The sequence below is a fragment of the Ceratotherium simum genome, chromosome 2, assembly GCF_057802395.1.
Source record: "Ceratotherium simum simum isolate JZ-2026a chromosome 2, ASM5780239v1, whole genome shotgun sequence".
NCBI lineage: Eukaryota > Metazoa > Chordata > Mammalia > Perissodactyla > Rhinocerotidae > Ceratotherium > Ceratotherium simum.
Window position 1 is genome coordinate 36270879 of NC_141901.1, and position 20623 is coordinate 36291501.

Sequence of the window (20623 nt, forward strand, 5' to 3'; positions counted from 1 at the left end):
CTTTGACAATCACAACATTGTCCCTTCCCTATAGAAAAAAACTACTCTCCTGATTTGTATGGTAATCATTTCCCTGCTTTGCTTTATGGTTTTGCTATCTCTGTATGCATCACAAACAATAGAGTTAAATTTAGCTTTGCCTGTTTTTAAAGTTTTATGAATGAAATTACATGGTATCTATTATTCTGTGCCTGGCTTATTTTGCTCGACATCACGTCTTTAATACTCATCCATTTTTCTTGTAGTATATAGCTGTAATTCTTACATATATTCCACAATTTATTTATAAATTATACTGTTGATAGGTATTTGAGTCATTTCTGGTCTTGGGACACTGTAAACAGTGCTGCTCTGAACACACTTATACATGTTTCATAGTACACAGGCATGTTCTGACACCGGTTCTCTGAAAGCAACTGAATGTCCTACAATTAAATTCAATTTTGACTCTAACCATCCAGAGCTAGTGCATATCCCACAAGTTAAAGGCAAAGTCCTTCATAAGACTGCTCCCACTTCAGATGCCAGCTGCAAATTACAGGGACCACCCACACTTTTGCCCAGCCAGCTAGAAATTTCAAAATACCTTGTTTCTATCCTAACTGAGGTGGACTGTAGTACAATTCTGACACTAACCACCTAGAATTAGCTTCAGATCCCATGAAGGGCTCAGTCTTTCACAAGACTAGTCCAACTTTAGATGCTGACTGTAGGTCTTGGGGGCCAACTGCATTTCTGACTGACTGGCTGTAAATTTGGAAGTTCCCATGGCCCTCTCAGATTTGATAATTTGCTAGAATGACTCATAGGACTCACTGAAAGGACTACATTTATTATTATAGTTTTATTATAAGGAATACAGAAAAACAGCCAAAGAGATGCATAGGGCAAGGTATGGGTTGGGGGACCATGCGGAGCTTCCAAGCCTTCTACTTGTGGAATCTGGGTTCATCATTTTCCCAGCTCATTAAGGTGTTCACTAACCAGAAAGCACCATTTTGACTCAGTACCCAGAGTTTTTATTACTTATGGATAATTGATTAAACCATTAACTCAATCTACAGCCCCTCTCCTCTTCCTAAAGGTCAGGAGGCTAAAAGTTCCAACTCTCTGCTCATGTGCTTGGTCTTTCTGGTGACCAGCCCCCATCTTGAAGTTATTGAGGGGCCCACCCTGAGTCACCTCATTAACATAACAAAGATGCCCTTATCTCTCAGGAAATTCAGGATTTTTGAACCTCTGTTCCTGGAACCAGGGACAAAGACAAGATATTCTTTGTTATATCACAACAGGTAAAGAAATTTTTAATGGCATATACACAAGGGTGGAACTGTTGGGTCATAATAAATGCATATCTCAAATTTGCTAGAAAATGGCAAACTATTTTACAAGGTGGTGATATTAATTTACTTTCTCACTAGTAAAAGGTTTCTTAGAACTCAGATTGTTCCACATGTTTGCCAACATTTGACGTCATCAGAGTATTTAGCTTTTGTCAGTTTGGTAGATGCATAGTGGTGTCTCACATTTTTCTTATTACTAGTAATATCTTTCCTTCATTCTTGGGAATTTTCACTGGTTATAGAATTTTAGATTGGCAGTTGCTATTATGAAATCACCTCTCAATTTCATTGCTTTTTAAAAGTTTTTCTTGAAAAGTATTTAAAAGTTACTACTTTTTTTTGTGGGGGAGGGGATCTGGCTCTTTTTAGGATCTTTTTTCTAAAGATTTTATTTATTTATTTTTTCCTCCCAAAGCCCCAGTAGATAGTTGTGTGTCATAGCTGCACATCCTTCTAGTTGCTGTATGTGGGACGCGGCCTCAGCATGGCCGGAGAAGCAGCGCGTCGGTGCGAGCCCGGGATCCGAACCCGGGCCGCCAGCAGTGGAGCGCGCTCACTTAACCACCAAGCCACGGGGCCGGCCCTAGGATCTTTTTTTTATTATTTATTTTCTGTAGTTACACAATGGTTATCTCTAAGTATGGGCTTCTTTTTATTCTGCTAGAGAGCTTTGGTCTTAAATATTTGTATTGGTGTTTTACTTCAGTTCTGGACAACAGTCAGCCATTGTCCTTTCAAATATTTTCTGTGCTTTATTGCCTCTGTCTTTCTTCTAGGTATCTGATTAAATGTAGGTTACAATGCTCAAACTATTTTCTCTCTCTATTTTTTCATGTTTTCTACCTTTTTAATTACTCTGTGCTGCATTCTGGTTATTTCTTATATCTTATAAATTTGTCTATTTCTTAAACATATCCATTATATTCTTAATTTCAAGTTATTTAATTTTTCAGTTCTAGAATTTCTATTTGATTCTTTTTCAAATATGTAATGTCAGTTTTTCCTGTTCTCAGAGCAGATATTTTCAGGTTTGTTTTTAAACTTCTTTTAATGTAGCAAGCATGGTAATTTCATAATCTGTGTCTGATAATGTCAGTATATGAAGCTTTGGAGATAACTTTCTGATGTTTATTGCTTTTCTGGTTCTTGTTCATGGGGTCTGTTTCCTCATATGCCTCACTTATTTGACTGTGTTCTCACCATAAATTAAAGAATTATTTGTAGGAATGATTCGATATACAGAATGAATATCTCTTCCTCGAGAGAGAATTTGCATTTGCTTTTGCCAGGTACCTTGAGGACTGCTGATCTAGGATCTTTTTAGTCCAAGTTCAAGGCTTGAGATTCCTGGCCTTGCAGTGATGCAAACCCACATAGCAAGACTGTGCAATTGTCTATTCACTTCTAGTTCACCCTATCATAAGGATATAGCCCATTAGGGTCTCAGTTAACCATAGAGAGAGCTTCTGTTAGATTCCCCATCTTGTGCAGGTCCTCGGTGTTGATTCTGTTTTTCTTGCCCTTTGAGACCACTACAAAGGGAGTTCAAATTGGCTAGAATTGGCAAATACCCTTAGTGCCAAAGCAGATTCCACTTATCTCCTTGGTTTTCTATTTTACCTTCAGTTTGGCTTTGTATTTCTTTATTACCTTGCTTCTTCTTTTTTTTTTTTTTTTGAAATTTAGGTAAAAAGATTTTTAAAAAGGTTTTATCTAGTATTTTAGCTGTTTTCTGAATAATTTTGCCTGCTATTACTGGAAACTAGAAGTATATTATGATTTCTTGAATCTTTTTTTGTTTTGCTGAAAAATAATGCAGAATAAGTTTTTTTTTTTTTTTAAAGAAATGGTATGTGATCAGTAAATGTTCTACATTTTTGCGTGTTCAAAAAAATCTTTGCTTTGCCCTTATATCTGATTGATAATTTTGTTGGATATAGTATTCTAGGTTTAAAATTATTTTTCCTTTCTACCTTTAGGCCTGGCAGAGTTTTATGGTCTGAATTCCCTCTGAAGTGCTTTTCCCCAAGGTGCTCCCTCCAAATGGGAGGTCTTATGTCTGAGGGGTAGGAGTCCTGGTAGTGTACATGGACAGGGAGAAGAAGACAACTGGGGATCCAGAATGCTGACCAAGTGAGGACATTTTTACATTGGTGGTGGAAAATACGAGTCTGTTTCAGTACTGGTTGTGACTGGCTGTCCTGTAAGAAATATCTTGCCTTTTGTGGAGGTCTGGAGTTATGCCAGGCCAACCTCTGCTTTTCTCTTCACCCAAAGACCTGAGATAGGAGTCTTCTCTGTGTAGATCCTTCACTTGGTTGGAGAGCAGATCTCAGGATTTTATCCCCATGGTGAATGCCAAAGAACTTAACAACTGTGAATTATTAGAGGATGAGACAAATCATTACTTTTGAGCTGTTCTATGGGAAGTGCTTTGGTTAATCTGGATGCCTTTGATTTTTTTCTTGCCTGATTGCACTATGTGGGACCAGAGATCTTTGCTTAGTTCCTGACCTTAAAGTAGCAAAAACTGTAGGAGATTGGATCGGGTTTTAACATCCATATAGGTAAAGGAAAATATGCTTTGGGAAGTGAAGAGGTAGGACTGGGGCTTACGTATAAAGCTAGGACCCTTGGTGGACAGGATGTTCAGGGAAAGGAGAACTAGGAAAAAACTTATTACCAAAACAAGGAAATGATAAGAAAATAGATACATATCTAGGCTGTAGGTGAAAAAAATGCACCCGTAAAAATGGACACCCCAGGCCTGCACATTACAGTGATTTGCCACCTGAATTTACACAATCCATGTGATCTGATAACTCCCAAGCAAAGACATGAACATATAAAAAGATTGCCTTCTTGTGATACTTTGGTGTCTTGGAAATGTTTATTCTATCTTAATTCTTTGTTGACTGGATGCTGAGCCAGTGTATTTGAAATCATTAAAGAGATTTTCAGTTTGAAGTTGGTAGCATAATGTTGACCTTTTCTTTCTCTTCTTGGAAATGATGTAAAAGCAAGAGGGGAATGAAAATCAAAATACAAGTGCAATTTTATATATTTTGAAAAATTAGACAATGGCTAAAAATGTCAAATCACAAAGTGAGTGGAATGGGTTCTAAAGCAGAGAAAATCACGCAGGGGTGTATACAGAAAGAAGCAGGGAGAGTTTGCCAGCAAAGAGCACTTCTTAAAGTTGAGAGTACACATTGAAGTAAAAAGTAAATTCTTCATTTTCAATAATGGTAAATATAGTTTACAGACTGTTAGGAGGAGCTTTGCTGGACCCAGTTTGTTTCCAGAAGCTGAGAAAGTGGAGTTAAGTGAGGAATCATGTAGCAAGCCGTATGTGGAAACAGTCGATCTCAGTGGTATATGAGTCAGAAGGGGAGGATTTTTTACTGTGAAGAATTCTACAGCTGCCTGTCTTAATTGGTTGGGAGAAGGATTAGATAAACAGTATGGCGCAAAGCCAAGGATCATAATGAAGACTCCAAGTAGCCTCCTCCAAGTTCAGGAAAAATGCTACAGTCAAAGATGAGTAGATAGAAAAAGAACCATCATAGGGTCTATACTATTATACGACAAGAAAACAGGAGAAAAGGATTAGGCAAAACAATTGGAATATGAAGAACAGATGCCAGCAAAACTTGTTTATAAAGGAAATGGATATTATTTCCAATTAAAAAAAAATAATGAAACTGCTTCCATAAAATGAAACAAAACAAAACACCACAGCAGATACAAGAGCTCAGGAAAAGATAAAACATGAGCATGAGGATTGAGCAATGAAGTAGAAGAAAACATGTACAATTATCACATCAATGAAAGTAAAATTTAAAGGAGGGCAAAGGAGAACAGACATAGCTAAGGACCCTGAGGAGACTTGAAAAAGGATACCAAGTATAGAAATAAGGAAAAAATTCCAAATGAAATGGAAATAAAGAGTCAAACATTAACTAGGAAGAGGGAAAATGATATATATGGAATTAGGCAAAGGAGATCTAAAATACACATAATTGGAATCCCTGAAGAAGAAAATTGAGATAATTAATAAAGATATTTTGGAAGACGTGTAAAAAGATAGAAAGAAAAATCACGCCAACATTTTAAGATTTCTCTAGAGCCACATACAATGCTTAAAGATGGTAGAGTTATGCCTGCAAAATTCTTTAGGAAAAGAAAATCTGATCCAAAAAATTGCCTCCATACAAATTACTGTTTAAATACAAAGGCAAAATAAAAATATTTTGTCTTTTGCTTTTATGTTTTTAATGTGTAAAAACTCAAAAAATGTTTTCATGAGCCCTTCTTCAAAAATCTACTGGTGGGTGAACTTTGGCCAACTAAGAATGACAAGAAAATGTACAGCAAAGAGAATGACAAGGATAATTTATTTAATTGTACTCTTAGAATTTAACAACTGTGACAATTAAGAGACAAAAAGAGACTGTAAATGGTTTGTGCTCCGACAATATAAAAGTGATATAATTACATACACATATATATTACAGTAGGGAGAAAAAAGTAGAAAGAAAGTAGGAGGTAGTATGGTTATACTGATTTCCTCATCTTTTGTGGCTGGAGATCAAAAGATGTAATATAAAAGAGAAATATCAGATATTATAGGTATAAGTATGCTTATGAGTACAAATATAATGCAATACACTAAAATTGGATAGTGGTGGAGAAGGAAGTAAAAAGGATGAAGAGGAAATAAACTATTTCATCATAACTCATTGATAGATAACTATTAGATACTCTCTAAGATAATAGAATTTTAGGGGTATTATATAAAGGAAGAACCAGTAGAACAAAGAAATACCAACATATGCAAATTATCACAAGAACAATACATCCAAAACAAAGAAATGGAAACATAGGCTATATATTGGGGAAACAAACCCAGCTTTTAATGTATAATAGTGCTTACTTCAGCAGCACATATGTTATATATAATATAATGGCAGAATAAAAACTCAAATTTTTATGTCAATAAATATAAATAGGTTAAACTTATTTATAGAAAAGAAAAGGGTCAGATTAAATCACAAGATAACACTCAATTCTAAAACAAAGTGACTCAGGCTGAAAATGAAAGTAAGGGCAGTTACATTAGGCAAATTCAAACAAAAAGAATATCAGGCATGGTTGAATTTAGGGCCAAAGACACTAAACAAGAACAAAAAATAGTGGCCTTTGTAATACTTAAGGGTGTAATACTTAATTCTTTGTAATACATAATGAAGAAAAAATATTTACAAATATATTTTCATCAACTAACATAGCATGAGTATTCATAAATGAAAAATTATAGAGGACATGAGAAGAAATAGATACATATTAATAGTGGGAGTCTTTAAATCACATTTCTCAGTTCACAATCAAGTGGACAAAAGATAACTAAGCATACAGAAACTTTCAATCTCAAAAATAAGATCAAACTTATATTTACCAAACTCTATAGTCTGAAAACAGTGTGTTTTTCTTTCAAGTTCCCATGAGGTAGTCACAAAATTTGGCCATACGTTAATCTATCAACAAAATAATAATAAATCTCAAAAAATATAAAGGGAATAGAAAAACATTTTCTAATTATGTTGATAAAAGAAGATATTAAACAATGAAAAAACTAAGGAAATAATCATCAAATTTTGGGGGGAAGAAACAGCCTATCTCTTAAAACATTCTCCAACTACACTATTAGACAACTCAGAGAAAAAAATCCAAACCTAAAATTGCAGAATATTTAGAAATTTAATAACAATATTAGAACTCCATTATAATAACTTGTGGAATACTTCTAAGGCAGTGCTCAGGGAAATTGTAATCATTCCAAAATTTGTATTATAAATAAGAAGGAATGTAAATAATTATACTAACTATACATCTCAAGAAATTTTTTTAAAAAAACCAATAACATGATCCTATGGAAAGCAAATGAAGGATTTAAGAAGGATAAATACAAAGATTAATGATTTAGGAAACAGGAAAATGATAGATAAAACTAATAAGCAAATGAAAGCCATCTCTTTGAAAAGTTAATAAAACAGAAAAACCAATAGCAAATCTACGTTAAGTCAGGGTTCTAAAAGAGAAACAGAATAGGTAGTGAAAAAATTAGTATGAGAGAAAAACCAATAGCTAATCTATATGAGTCAGGGTTCCACTAGAATGGCTTACATGATTGTGGGGCCTGCCTAGAAAAATCCAAAATCCGTGGGGCAGGCTGGAACTCGGGCATAAGCTGAAACTGCAGTCCATTGCAGAATTCCTTCTGGGAAGCCACAATGTGCTCTTAAGGCCTTTCACCTGACTGAATCAAGCCCACTCAGATTATGTAGGAAAATCTTCTTTCCTTAAAGTACACTAATTATAGGCTTGAATCACATCTTTAAGTTACCTGCATAGCAACACCTAGATTAGTGTTTGAATAACTGGGAGCTATTGTCGACCATCAGTTAATCTAATCAAGAACACAGGAAGGTGGCACAAATTCCTTATATAGTAAAAGATGATTGAGGAAATAACTTCATATTAAAAGAAAATTAAAAGAACCATAACAGATTAATTTTTCAACTCTATTCAAATAAATTTGAAAACGTTGAACAACTGGATAATTTTCTAGGACTATATAAATTATCACAACTAATTCCAGAAAAAGTAGAAAAATCAGAACACCAATGTCTATCAAAGACATAGAAACATATTTCCAGCAGCTATTCCTTGAAAGAAAAGGTAATTTGATTGCCTTTTAAACTCTTCTATAGCGTTGCTGTCCACTAGAACTTTCTGTGATGATAGAAATGTTCTAACTGTACTGACCAGTATGGTAGGCAGGCACATATGACTGTTGAGCACTTGAATGCAGCTAGTTCTACTGAGGACTGAATTTTAATTTAATTTAATTTTAATTGATTTAAATTTACATAGCCACACGTTGTTATTGGTTACTGTATTGGACAGTGCAGTTCTACAGCATATAAAAGAAGGAAAGCTTCCAAATTCTTTTATGAAGTAAGCATAGAATTGATAAGTCTAATAAAGATTGAATATAACAAAACCCATAGATCAATCTCATTTATAAAAATTGATGCAAACACCCTAAATAAAATTAGCAAACAGAAGCTAGTAGCACTTTAAAATTATAATATATAAAGACTACGTGGGGTTTATTCCAACCATTACAAATGGTTCAGAAAGAGGGAACAATATAATTTATCAAGTTAAGAGATCAATAGCAAAAACATGCCTAGAGGATGTTCACCATCATGAAAATTTCTGAACATCATTTAGAGGTACTAGCCAATATAATTAGGAGAGACAGAGAGGGAGGCAGAGAATTTGGATTGTTCTTTTGAAAAACCCAAAGAATCAACTGAAAATTTATTCAGATGATTAGAGAATTTAGAAAGATGGCTGGATATAAAATCCATGTAAAGAAAGCAATAGCTTTCATATTACAAATTACAACGAGAGGATATGATGGCAAAGAACCCAATTATCAAAGCAACAACAACAACAGATAAAATTTCTAAGGATAATTTAAAGAAATGTGCAAGATCCAGTTGAAGAAAACATAATCCAGTTGAAGAGGGATATAAATGGATACTTGAATAAATGGAGAAGGATGTCATGTTTTTGGACAGGGTTATACAAGTTAAGCCATGAATTTAGTGTCATTAAATCACCAACAGGACTTTTTCTTTACAATAAGGCAAGCTGATTCTAAAGTTCATGTAGAAAAACTAAAAAGCAAGAATGGCCAGGAAAATTTCTACCATTAAACATAAAGTTATACAAATTAAAATAGTTTTATACTAGCATATAAATAGATATACCAATGTATCAGAATAGACAGCCCCAATATGGACCAAAATACATATTGGAATTCAGGTTCTGATAAAGGGATCATTGCAAAACAGTAAGTAAAAGGAAGACTATTCAGTACATGGTGTTAAGCCATCTAAAAAAAAAATTGCATCATGCATACCTAATATCCTAGACCAAAATGTATTCCAAGTGGGTTAAAGATTTAAGTGCAAAAAAAAATAAAAAAAAGAGCCATAAATGATTAGAAAAATCAAGGAAGTCTTTTAAAATAATTCTAGTTAGGAGAAGGCCTATCTAAGCATGCCATAAAATATAGCAGTCATGAAAATATTGATAAATTCAACTATATTAAAAATCCTTTATGACAAAAGCAAAGTCAAAAGATAAATTACCTAAGAAAAATATCTACAAATCATATCACAAAGGAATGAGTTCTGTACTATATAAGTGGCTTTTACAGATTGTTTGGGAACAGACCAATAATCCACTGGAGACATAGGCAAAAGGCATGGATAAATAGTTGAGAGGAAAGGACATACAAGCAGCTCATGAACTCACGAGAAGATATGCAACCTCCTTTATAATTAGAAAAACGCAAATTAAAATTTCATTGAGATGCTAATTTTCATCAATCAGATTGACAAAGATCAAAAAGGTTGAAAACAGTATGTTGGCAGGCGTGTGGGAAAGAGACACTCATTTATTGCTGTAGGACAGCAAGTTGCTACACTCTCTATGGCCATTGTGTTAGTGTTTAGCCAGATTTTGTGACTGCAATTTCAGGGGAATGGTTGGAGAGAAATCCAGATTTCAAGACATAGAGAGAGTTCTGTGACTATACCTCATAGCACAATGCTATTTTTATGCTTGTGTTGTGGTGTAACAGTAACATATTGTGCAATGAGGTGTAATAGTCCGCATCACACAATAGTGGTCTACAATTGCCTAGTATAATTTGTGCCCTTGGCTTTTAATTTCCGTAGCTCCCATGAAGTCCTATTTCTTTAATTCATTCACTCATTCACTCCTGTGATAAATATTTACTCTGTGCTAGGAACTCTTCAACTCTGCACCTGTACTCTTAATTTTTGCTTTAGACATAACTAGTTTCCACCTATCTATTGTAGACACAGTGGCTTGCTCTCACACTCTCCAACATTGATTTTGCTATTCTACTGCTAGTCTTACGGACCAGGGCACTGGGTTAGCAACCATCTTTCTTCTTGTCCTGTCCTTGTGCAACCTACCAGCTTGGCTTATTGTCCACTGTGTCTGCAGCAAAGTGAAACAGTGCAGTGATACTATGCCTAAGACATCTGCTGTCCCAACCACAGGGTGTTAATTCAAAAACAAATATGAATTGATTGTTTACGAAGGCACAGAGCTAGAGATACAGCACTTAACAAGGGAAAACTTTGCTGTTCTGATGGAATGGAGGGTGTAAATATTCAATTGGAGTAGTACTGCTCCGGAAGCATGGAGCCTGATGCTTGGCAGGAGCCCTTCACTTAGGGCTAAAAGACAAATTAGAAATGTGGCTCAAGTGTGCCCTCAAGTAAGGAATGTGTTTGGTGAAGTGAAGCAGGTGTGCTGGCTGGACTGTAAAATCTCCCCACGTAAGGAAGGGAGGAAGTGTAACTAGGGAGGCAAACCTGTGCTCGTTGTCCAAGAAGAGGCTGTAATGAAATGGGCATAGATGAGGCTGACTGTGGACGATGGCTCAATTGAGAGGGAAGAGCTCTGTAACAGAGGGAAATTCTCCCCAGAGTTCTGTAGACTGCTGATAACCCTAAAGATTAAATCAGGCGAGAGTTGTAACCTAAGTAATTCTGAAATCAGGAGACGTGAGAGGCAAAACTTAATGCAAAGCAGGATATATAGACATAGAGAGTGTGTGGAAATCCTCCCCTTTGTCAAAAAGTAGAAGAGGCATGTTCATGGGAGCAGGACGCCCTTTAACATTTGTAATTAAATGGGTCTTAATTATGCATAGGGTGGTAAGTGTTAATTGGTGTGAATTAGAGAAATGGAAAAAGTCTATTTATAAGGATATGTGTGTCCCCAAATACTAAATATTAAAGAACTGTCTAAGGCACAATCCCTCTCTACATACAATGAGGAAGTGACAGAAGGGCCACTACAGCTTCAGGGAAAGAGACTATGGGAATGGAACTTTCCCCCTGTTCCAAATGGCATGATTGCTATAACAGTCTTTCCCTTGAATCCCTCCCACTACACATTTTCTCTACTCCAGCCTTGGCTGCAGGGTATTAATAAGGGAACGAACAGATGATCCAAAATACTACAAATGCCTATCATCCAGCTTCTATCATTTTGTTCATTATAGCTAATATTTATTAAAATCTAATGTGTAAATCACTATATCTAGTGCTTTACATACATTATCTTTTTCTAAATAAGGTTTTAAAATGGAAGCATTATATGCATACAAATCATATACAAACACAAATATGTATACATATACAAATCACAAGTATATTATGTATTATCATAAAGTGGGCGTATCCGTGTAATCACCACTTGGGTCAAGAAATGGGATATTCCCAGGACCCCAGATGCATTCCTCATGCCTCCTCCCAATGACTACTCTCTCCCTTCTCTCTAAAACTTATCACTATCCTGACTTTGAACACCATGGGTTGGTTATGCCTATTTTTGAACTTTATATAAAATGGAATAAAATATAATCAAGCAGTTTGCATTGTTTTGTGTTTTCTTTTCCTCAACGTTATGTTTGTGAGATTCATTCACGTTGTTCCATGTTGTAGTAATTTATTCATTCTTGTTGTAGCATTCTAATGTGTGACTGTAGCACAATTTATCTCTTGTATTGTTAGTGGACATGTGGGAAAGTTTCCACTATTTGGCTATTATGAGTATTGCTTTATGAACATTATTGTACACATCTTTTGGTGAAAATATGTGTGAGTTTTGTGTGTATAGCTAGAAGTAAAATGGCTGAGTCATAGGGTGTATATATATTTAGTGTTAAGAGAAACTACCACATAATTTTTCAAAGTGGATATATACTATTTTACCCCTTCATTAGCAATGCATGGGAGTTCCAACATTGGGCATTGTTTGCTTCTTAAATTTTAACTATTCTGGCAATTTGTCTAGTGATATTTCATTGTATGCTATAGATTGAATGTCTGTGTCCCCCCAAAATTCATGTGTTGAAATCCTAATCTCCAAGGTGATGGTAAGGAGGTGGGGCCTTTGGGAGGTGCTTAGGTCATGAGGGCAGAGCTCTCATGAATGGGATTAGTGCTCTTCGAAAAGACCCTAGAGAGCTCTCCAGACACTTTCACCGTATGAGGACACAGTGAGAAATCTGCAAGCTGGAAGAGGGCCCTTACCCAACCATCTGGCACCCTCATCTCGGACTTCCAGCCTACAGAATTGTGAGAAGTAAATTTCTGTTTCTGTAAGTCACCCAGTCTGTGGTATTTTGTTATAGCAACCTGAATGGACTAAGACATTGTGGTTTTAAATCTGACTTCCCTGATCACTAATCAGGTTGAAATATTTTCACATGTTTATTTGCAATTTGGATATCCCTGTTTGTGAAGTGTTTACTCAGGCCTCCTGCCCATTTCTCTTTTGGATTCTTTGATGTTTTCTTGTTGATTTTTAAGATAATATATACTTAAATATTACATATACTGGATATAAAGCTTTTATCACCTCTTCTCAAGTTAATTTACAAGTTCAATGGCATACCAATAAAAGTTTCAATAGTTTGTTTTGTGGAAATTGAGAAATCAATTCTAAAATTTATATGGAAATGTGAAAGTCCATGAATTAGCTAAGAAAATTTTAAAGAAAAGAAAATTGGAAGATTACTAGATTTAAAGACTTATTTAAAGTGAAAGTAGTTAAGACATGGCATTGGCACAAGGATAGACATATAAACCAATAAAACAAAGTAGAGAGACCAGAAACAGACCCACGATGCGTGGACACTTGATTTGTGACAATATGATATTGAAAAACAGTGGGAAAAGATTTTTTTCCCCTAATAAATTATCCTGGACCAACTAAATATCCAAATGGAAAAAAGTGAAACTTGATCTTGACCTCAAACCTTACTCAAACATAAAGTCTAGGTGAATCGTAGATGTAAACATGTAAGACAAGATGGTAAAGCTTCTAGAAGATCACATGGGAGAACATCTTCATGACTGTGGGAAAAGAGAAGGATTTTGTAAACAGGATACCCGAAGAGCTAACCGTGAAGGAAAAGTGATTAATTAGACTACATTAAAATAAAGAATGTCTTTTCATCAAAAGACGCCATTAGGAGAGGGAAAAGGCAAACCACAGAGTGGGAGAGCATATTTGCTGGTGATGTTTGTCAGCTTCCTGTGTCAGCTGGCTGCTGGCTGGCTTTGGCCAATGGGAGGCTGGAGGGCAGAAGGAAGGCAGAAGCAAAGACATTTCTCTCTCTCCTTCTGCCTTGGGTTGCATCTCTAGCAGCAGCTGCATCTCCTCCATAGCTCCCACTCTAAATTCCAGCTTTTACTGGATGATCCCCACCCCTGGGATCTGAGAATACATCCTGTATTAGGTTCCACTCTTGCCCTAACTCACATCCTTTCAGCCTCACCTCTGATTTCAGCATGGCTGTGGTAGACAACTCTGGACAGTTTCAGCTCACGGCAAGCTGACAGAGTCTCGCTTCGAACGCTAATACATCTTTCACTTTCTGTCCTGGGGGTTCTACTACACCGTAGACTCTTCTGAAAGCCTGCCTGGTGAGCAAGCGTGTATCGTGGTGGCCAGGAGATATAGGAAATCAACCCTCTGAAGGTGAGCCTCGGTAAATGAGAGATGGAAGCTGATGAACAAATACCTCTCCCACTCAGTCTTTAGGTGGGAAAGTCTGAGAGTCTTCTACATGCTCCTCAAAAGATCCTGGGTGGGATTCGGTTGCCCACTGCGGTGATCTTAATAATGCGCCCTGATGCTGGATTTTTCTCTTCTCCTCATTCTCCCTAATACCTCACTCTAGCTTCTTTTTTTTTTTTCCTTGTTTTTTTGTAAGGAAGATTGGCCCTGAGCTAACATCTGTGCCAATCTTCCTCTACTTTTTGTACGTGGGTCACTGCCACAGCATGGCTTGATGAATCGTGTGTAGGTCTGTGCTTGGGATCCAAACCTGCGAGCCCTGGGCCACCAAACCAGAGCATGTGAACTTAACCACTACACCACTGGGCTGTCCCCTCACTCTAGCTTCTTGGAATCACCCCCTAAATAAACTACTTGCACATAAGCCCGAGTCTCAGGCTGTGATTTGTGGTGAGGGGCAGGAGGGGGAACAGGAAACCCAAGCTAAAACGCTGCTTTCTCTCTTAGTTCTTCCAACTTAGGGGGTGCCAGATTTTTGATGTTGCTAATCCCTGGGTTGTCTCAGCATATCCTGTTGGGACTCAAAGCTCTCCATTCCCTGTGTAACCTGTTTCCTGTATTAGTTTCCATACGTTTTACATACGTAGAGTGGACTCTGTTTTCCTAGTTAGCCTCTAACTGATAAGCCATTCTGGCCTCTACCCCTCTACTATATCACCTTGTTACTTCTCCACATTCTAGCCCTATTTCCCCCTCATAGCCATGAATCTGCATGGGATCCTGACAATTTTTATTCACATTCTCTCACTCTAAAGAAATCATCCGATCTTAGTCATTCATCATTTCTTTGTTGTAACGATAGGAAAGCACAACGCTGCATGTAGTTAAGCTCTTGAACTTTGGAGACCGACTGCCAAGGTTCAAATTCTGACTCTGCCATGTGTGATGGTGAGCAAGTTCTCATCCTCTCCCTGTTTCAGGTCTCACCTGCAAGGTGGAAACAAGGAGAACGTTTCAGTTAGGATTAAGTGAGTTAATTCATGTAAAGCACTTAGAACAATCTTGATAGATAAAAAGCATTAAATAAATGTTGCTTTTCATTGCGACTCCAAAATCTACGTTTCTAATTCTGTTTTCTTCCTCAGGCTGCAGCTCTATATATCCTGATTCATCATGGATATTTCCCTGAACAATTTGATAAGTTAATTTTGTTCGTTCACTTAAAATTACTTTCTGAGTGTCTATTATATTCCATATTTCCAGTTGTAGGTCTCCTTGTCACTTGTAGCTTAACATTTTGGAAACCAAATTTTCCGTCTACTCTTTCTACCAGCAACTCTCCCCTATCCCCCACAGATAATCTTTTATCCTAACTTTTTTTTTGTTATTTATTTTTTTGTATTTACAGGGGTATAAACATTTTAATTTTCTTTTCTCCCCCAGTTTTATTGAGGTACAATTGACACACAATACTGTATAAATTTAAGGTGTACTGCATAATGATTTACATATATTGCAAAATGATTACCACAATAAGTTTAGTTAATGTCTATCATATTGTATAGACACATACAAAAAAGAAAAAATGTTTTTTCCCTTGTGATGAGAACTCTTAGGATTTACTTTCTTAACAATTTTCAAATATACCATACAACAGTGTTAACTCTAGTCATCATGTTGTACATTACATCCCTAGTACTTATTTATCTTATATCTGGGAGTTTGTACCTTTTGACCACCTTCCTCCAATTCCCCCTCCCTGTACCCCCTGCCTCTAGTAACTGCAAATCTGATATTTTTTCTGTGAGTTTGGTTTATTTATTCATTTATTTTAGATTTCACATATAAGTGAGATCATATAGTCTTTGTCTTTCTTTCTTTCTTTTCTTATTTCACTTAGCACAATGCGCTCAAGGTCCATCCGTATTGTCACAAATGGCAGGATTTCCTTCTTCTTTATGGCTGAACAATATTCCATTGTGTGTATATATACATATGTACATATATACACCACAACTTCTTTATCCATTCATCCAGCAAAGGACACTTAGATTGTTTCCATGTCTTGGCTATTGTAAATAATGCTGCTACGAACATGGGGGTGCAAATATCTCTTCCACATAGTGTTTTTGTTTCCTTCAGATATATTCCCAGACGTGAAATTGCTGGATCATATGGTAGTTCTATTTTTAAATTTTTGAGGAACCTCCGTACTGTTTTCCATAGTGGCTGCGCCAATTTACATTCCCACCAACAGGGCACGAGAGTCCCTTTTCTCCACATCCTCACCAGCATTTGTCATCTCTTGTCTTTTTGATGATAGCCATTCTAACAGGCACGATATCTCATTGTGATTTTGATTTGCGTCTTCCTTATGATTAGTGATGTTGAGCACCTTTTCATGTACCTGTTGTCTATTCTTATATCTTCTTTGGAAAGATGTCTATTCAGGTCCTTTGCTCATTTTTTAATTGGATTATTTGTGCTTTTGCTATTGAGTTGTATGAGTTCCTTATATATTTTGGATATTAACCCCTTATCAGCTATAAAGTCTGAAAATATTTTTTCTCATTCTGTAGGTTTTTTCATTTTATTGATCACTTTTTTTGCTATGCAGAAGCTTTTCAGTTTGATGTAGTCCCACTTGTTTACTTTTGATTTTGTTGCTTGTGCTTTAGGTGTTATATCCAAAAATCATTGCCAAGACCCATGTCAAAGAGCTTTTTTCCTATGTTTCCTTCTAGGAGTTTTATGGTTTCTTGTCTTACATGTAAGTCTTTAATCCATTTTGAGTTAATTTTTGTGAGTGGTGCAAGAAAGGGGTCTAGTTTCATACTTTTACATGTGAATATCCAATTTTCCCAGAACTATTTATTGAAGAGATTTTCTTTTTTTTTACTGAGTATTTTTGTCTACTATGTCAAATATTAGTTGACTCTATATGCGTAGGTTTATGTCTGGGCTCTGGATTCTGTTCCATTGGTTTATGTGTCTGTTTTTATGCCAGTGCCATTCTTTTTTGATTACTCTAGCTTTATAACATAGTTTGAAATCAGGACGTGCGATGCCTCTCACTTTGTTCTTCTTTCTCAGGATTACTTTCACTATTCAGAGTCTTTTGTGGTTCTATATAAATTTTAGGATTTTTTTTTTCTGTAAACAATGCCATTGGAATCTTGATAGGGATTGCATTGAATCTATAGATGGCTTTGGGTAGTATGGACATTTTAACAATATTAATTCTTCTAATCCATGAACTTGGGATGCCTTTCCATTTATTTGTGTCTTCTTCTATTTCTTTCCTCAATGTCTTGTAGGTTTCAGTGTAGAAATCTTTCACCTCTTTGGTTAAATTTATTCCCAAGTATTTTATTGTTTTTGATGCTATTGTAAATGTGATCATTTTCCTTATTTCTTTTTCAAATACCTCATTGTTAGTATATAGAAATGCTACTGACTTTTGTGTGTTAATTTTGTATCCTGCAACTTAACTGAATTTGTTGATTAGATATAATAGTCTTTTAGTGGAGTCTTTAGGATTTTCTATATATGAGATCATGTCATCTGCAAATAGAGACAATTTTACTTCTTCCTTTCCACTTCTGATGACTTTTATTTCTTTTTCTTGCCTGATTGCTCTGGCTAGGGCTTCCAGTACTGTGTTGAACAGGAATGTGAGAGTGGGCACTATTGTCTTGTTCCTAATCTTAGAGAAAAACTTTCAAGCTTTCATGGTTGAGTAGTGGGCATTCGTAACATTTTTAATAGTATCAATTATTTCATTATTTTCCTAGTAATAATTGCAATAATAATATTATAATAATTTATATGGTGGATTACATTTTTAAAAGGATTTTCATGTATATAATACTAAAGTACAAAACTGTTGAGGACAGGATTAGTGTCTTAATTGCATATCCCCAGTAGCTAACACATTAATTTATAGTAATTGATCAAGAAATGTTTGTTAAATGAGTTATTTTATATTTTAACTCTGAGATATGGGAAGGTTTGTTACCTATAGTTTCTGTAGGAAAAAGAAGCTCCAAGGAATTGGGTCAACCATTCCCTGCTCAACTTTTTGACCCAGAAATTCACACAATGTTAAGTGGCTGAAACAGAACTTCCTTTAGTTTGGAAAATTTGAGGTTACTTTTAGTTCATTCCTATCCTTCATTATCCTTGCTTGTGATTATTCCTTTGGATTGTATCTTTAAGTTGGATTCTAATACACCATCTTTACCCTAGACTCTCCATCCCATGCTGGGGTCTCCCTGGCTGTAGATTTTCAATACTCTGATCTACTGTTCATAAGGAGCCCAGGTCAACCTCAGGAGTATGGTGGAGTAGACAGTAGTCTGAACATTGGGGCACCAATGTGGAGCTAGCTACTAATAGTGAGCTTTCTGACCTTGCCCTCTCTGGGTCTCAGTTTCCTTATATATAGAATAAAATGAGTGTTGAGTTATAGGATGTATATGATCATCTGAAGTGGAAACATTCTGGTGACACCCTTCTTCTCCTGTTTCTGTCCTTTTGCCTCATTTTAATGCCCCTCAGAGCCAAGCTTTACCTGTGAGACAAACTTCATATTGTCCTAGTTCCTTCTTTTCCCAGCAGGCAAGTCTCTACCCAGGTAAATAGGCATAATAGGCTCATTACCTATCTCTGTATCTTCTTAAAAGTTTCTGTATAAGAGGGTAGGTACAAGGACTAGGTGAGATTACCAAGGTCCCTCTCCTCTGAACAATCAGAACCACACGTCTCAGTGCTTCATAATTCAGTCCCTTCCAGGTACTCCTTTGTTTCACGGGTCAGGACATTATATTATGTGCATATATTTTTATTCACATGGAGTTACATCACAGTCTAGGCTTCCAAATGTTAAGGCCAGTCTTCAAAAGAAAAATAGCAAATCCCATCAAAACTCAAAGTTTTGTGGAAGGCTAAAAAGTCACTCTTGCCATCTTTTCTTTAGTCATATTCATGGTTTGGGTTGGGGAGGGCTGGAAGGTGACTTTATGTGTGTATATGATTCTCAGGTTTATTATGGCATTAGTTAACCAAGTCATGTCGTTTTCCCACCCTGAACCACTATTATTATCCATGCTCCAAATGCTGGACTCTTCTTCCTCTGACGTCTAGATGTAGTTCTGTGCATGATGATGCCATCAGCGAACTTTCTACATATTATATTAAGAAAGAGTCTCAAAAATATAAGCAAAAGCAGTGTGATGGTACAAATTCAAAGTACCATAAGGAAGAAAATGCGATAGGAATGAAAGATCATGGAAATATTCCGATCTGTCAAAGAAATAAGTCAGCAAATGATGTGTATGTGAAGGCAATGCACTTAGAGAAAAAATGAGAAACTAAAGTGAAGGGGACACACTGACAATCTGAGGCTGCAAAGGAACAAGATATTTATACTGAAGCTCTGGGCCTGAAGAGAATCTTGTTTTGCAAAGAAACAAATTCAAATAGATGATATAGGATAATCCTCTGTAAATATGATTTATGTGTAAATGACTCTGCAGTAAAAATAACCTGTGGGCACTTCTCCTGGGGTCTTTGAAAACAAGTAAGTTCTAGGGTGCCAGTAATGGATTAAGTAATCTCTTAAGTAATTTACGATAAATGACATCAACAAAAAGGTATGCAACTGGAAAAAAAAAAAAAAAAAAAAAGAAAAAACACAACAACTTGTCTACATGACAGCCACAGCTTTCAGGAGAAGAATATGGAAGTCTCTTTATGTTTTTACCCAGTGAGGTATATCTGTGCTGTTTCAGGCATCAGTGCTCCAGCTTCTGGTGCAGTCTGCATTCAAGGATCTGACCCATCTTGGCCTGCATGGGTGACATGCTCATATGGATGTCAGTGTCTGAGTTAATGCCCAGCCATGTGAGAGACAAAGGGAAATTTGGAAGGAAGAAGTCTCAGCCTTCCCAGCTTGTTCAGATGCATTCTACTGTTGATGTCTTCCTTGGAGTCCCTGAAGGCGGGCTCTCTGGTTCCCCACGTAAAGTCTTGGCCCCATGGTGGGTTCCCAGAGAATCTGGGAACTTGATTCTGGGCTTGAGACAAGAAGCTAAGCAGGGTTTCATCTTTCTCCACATGTAGGTGTCATGGGGCTCTTCCCTAGATTATGTCTCTAATTTGGTAACCTTTTTCATGGCACCCTGTTTTGCTGACAGGACTTTGATATCTCACCTCAAACACTGTCCAGAGTCCTGAGGGTCTCCTTGTTCCCCTAATACAACATGCCCTTTCCCTTTTCCTCTTCAGTATTTTTGTATTACAATTCCTCTTCCCCCTTCCTCCACTCTCTAACTCTCATTCTTCCTTTAAGACCCTCCGCATTCTCTCCCTTCCCCACCCTATTATACTTCCACTATACTCCCATGGTATCCTAGATATGACTCCATTAGAACATTTATCGGTATCACTTTATTTGTTTGCATCACCCACTGGACTGTGCTCCTTGGGGGAGGGTTCTGTATCAGAAAACCTCAGGAAATAATGGTTGAATTCATTCATTCATTTTCCTTGTTCTGACTTTCTCTTCCAGT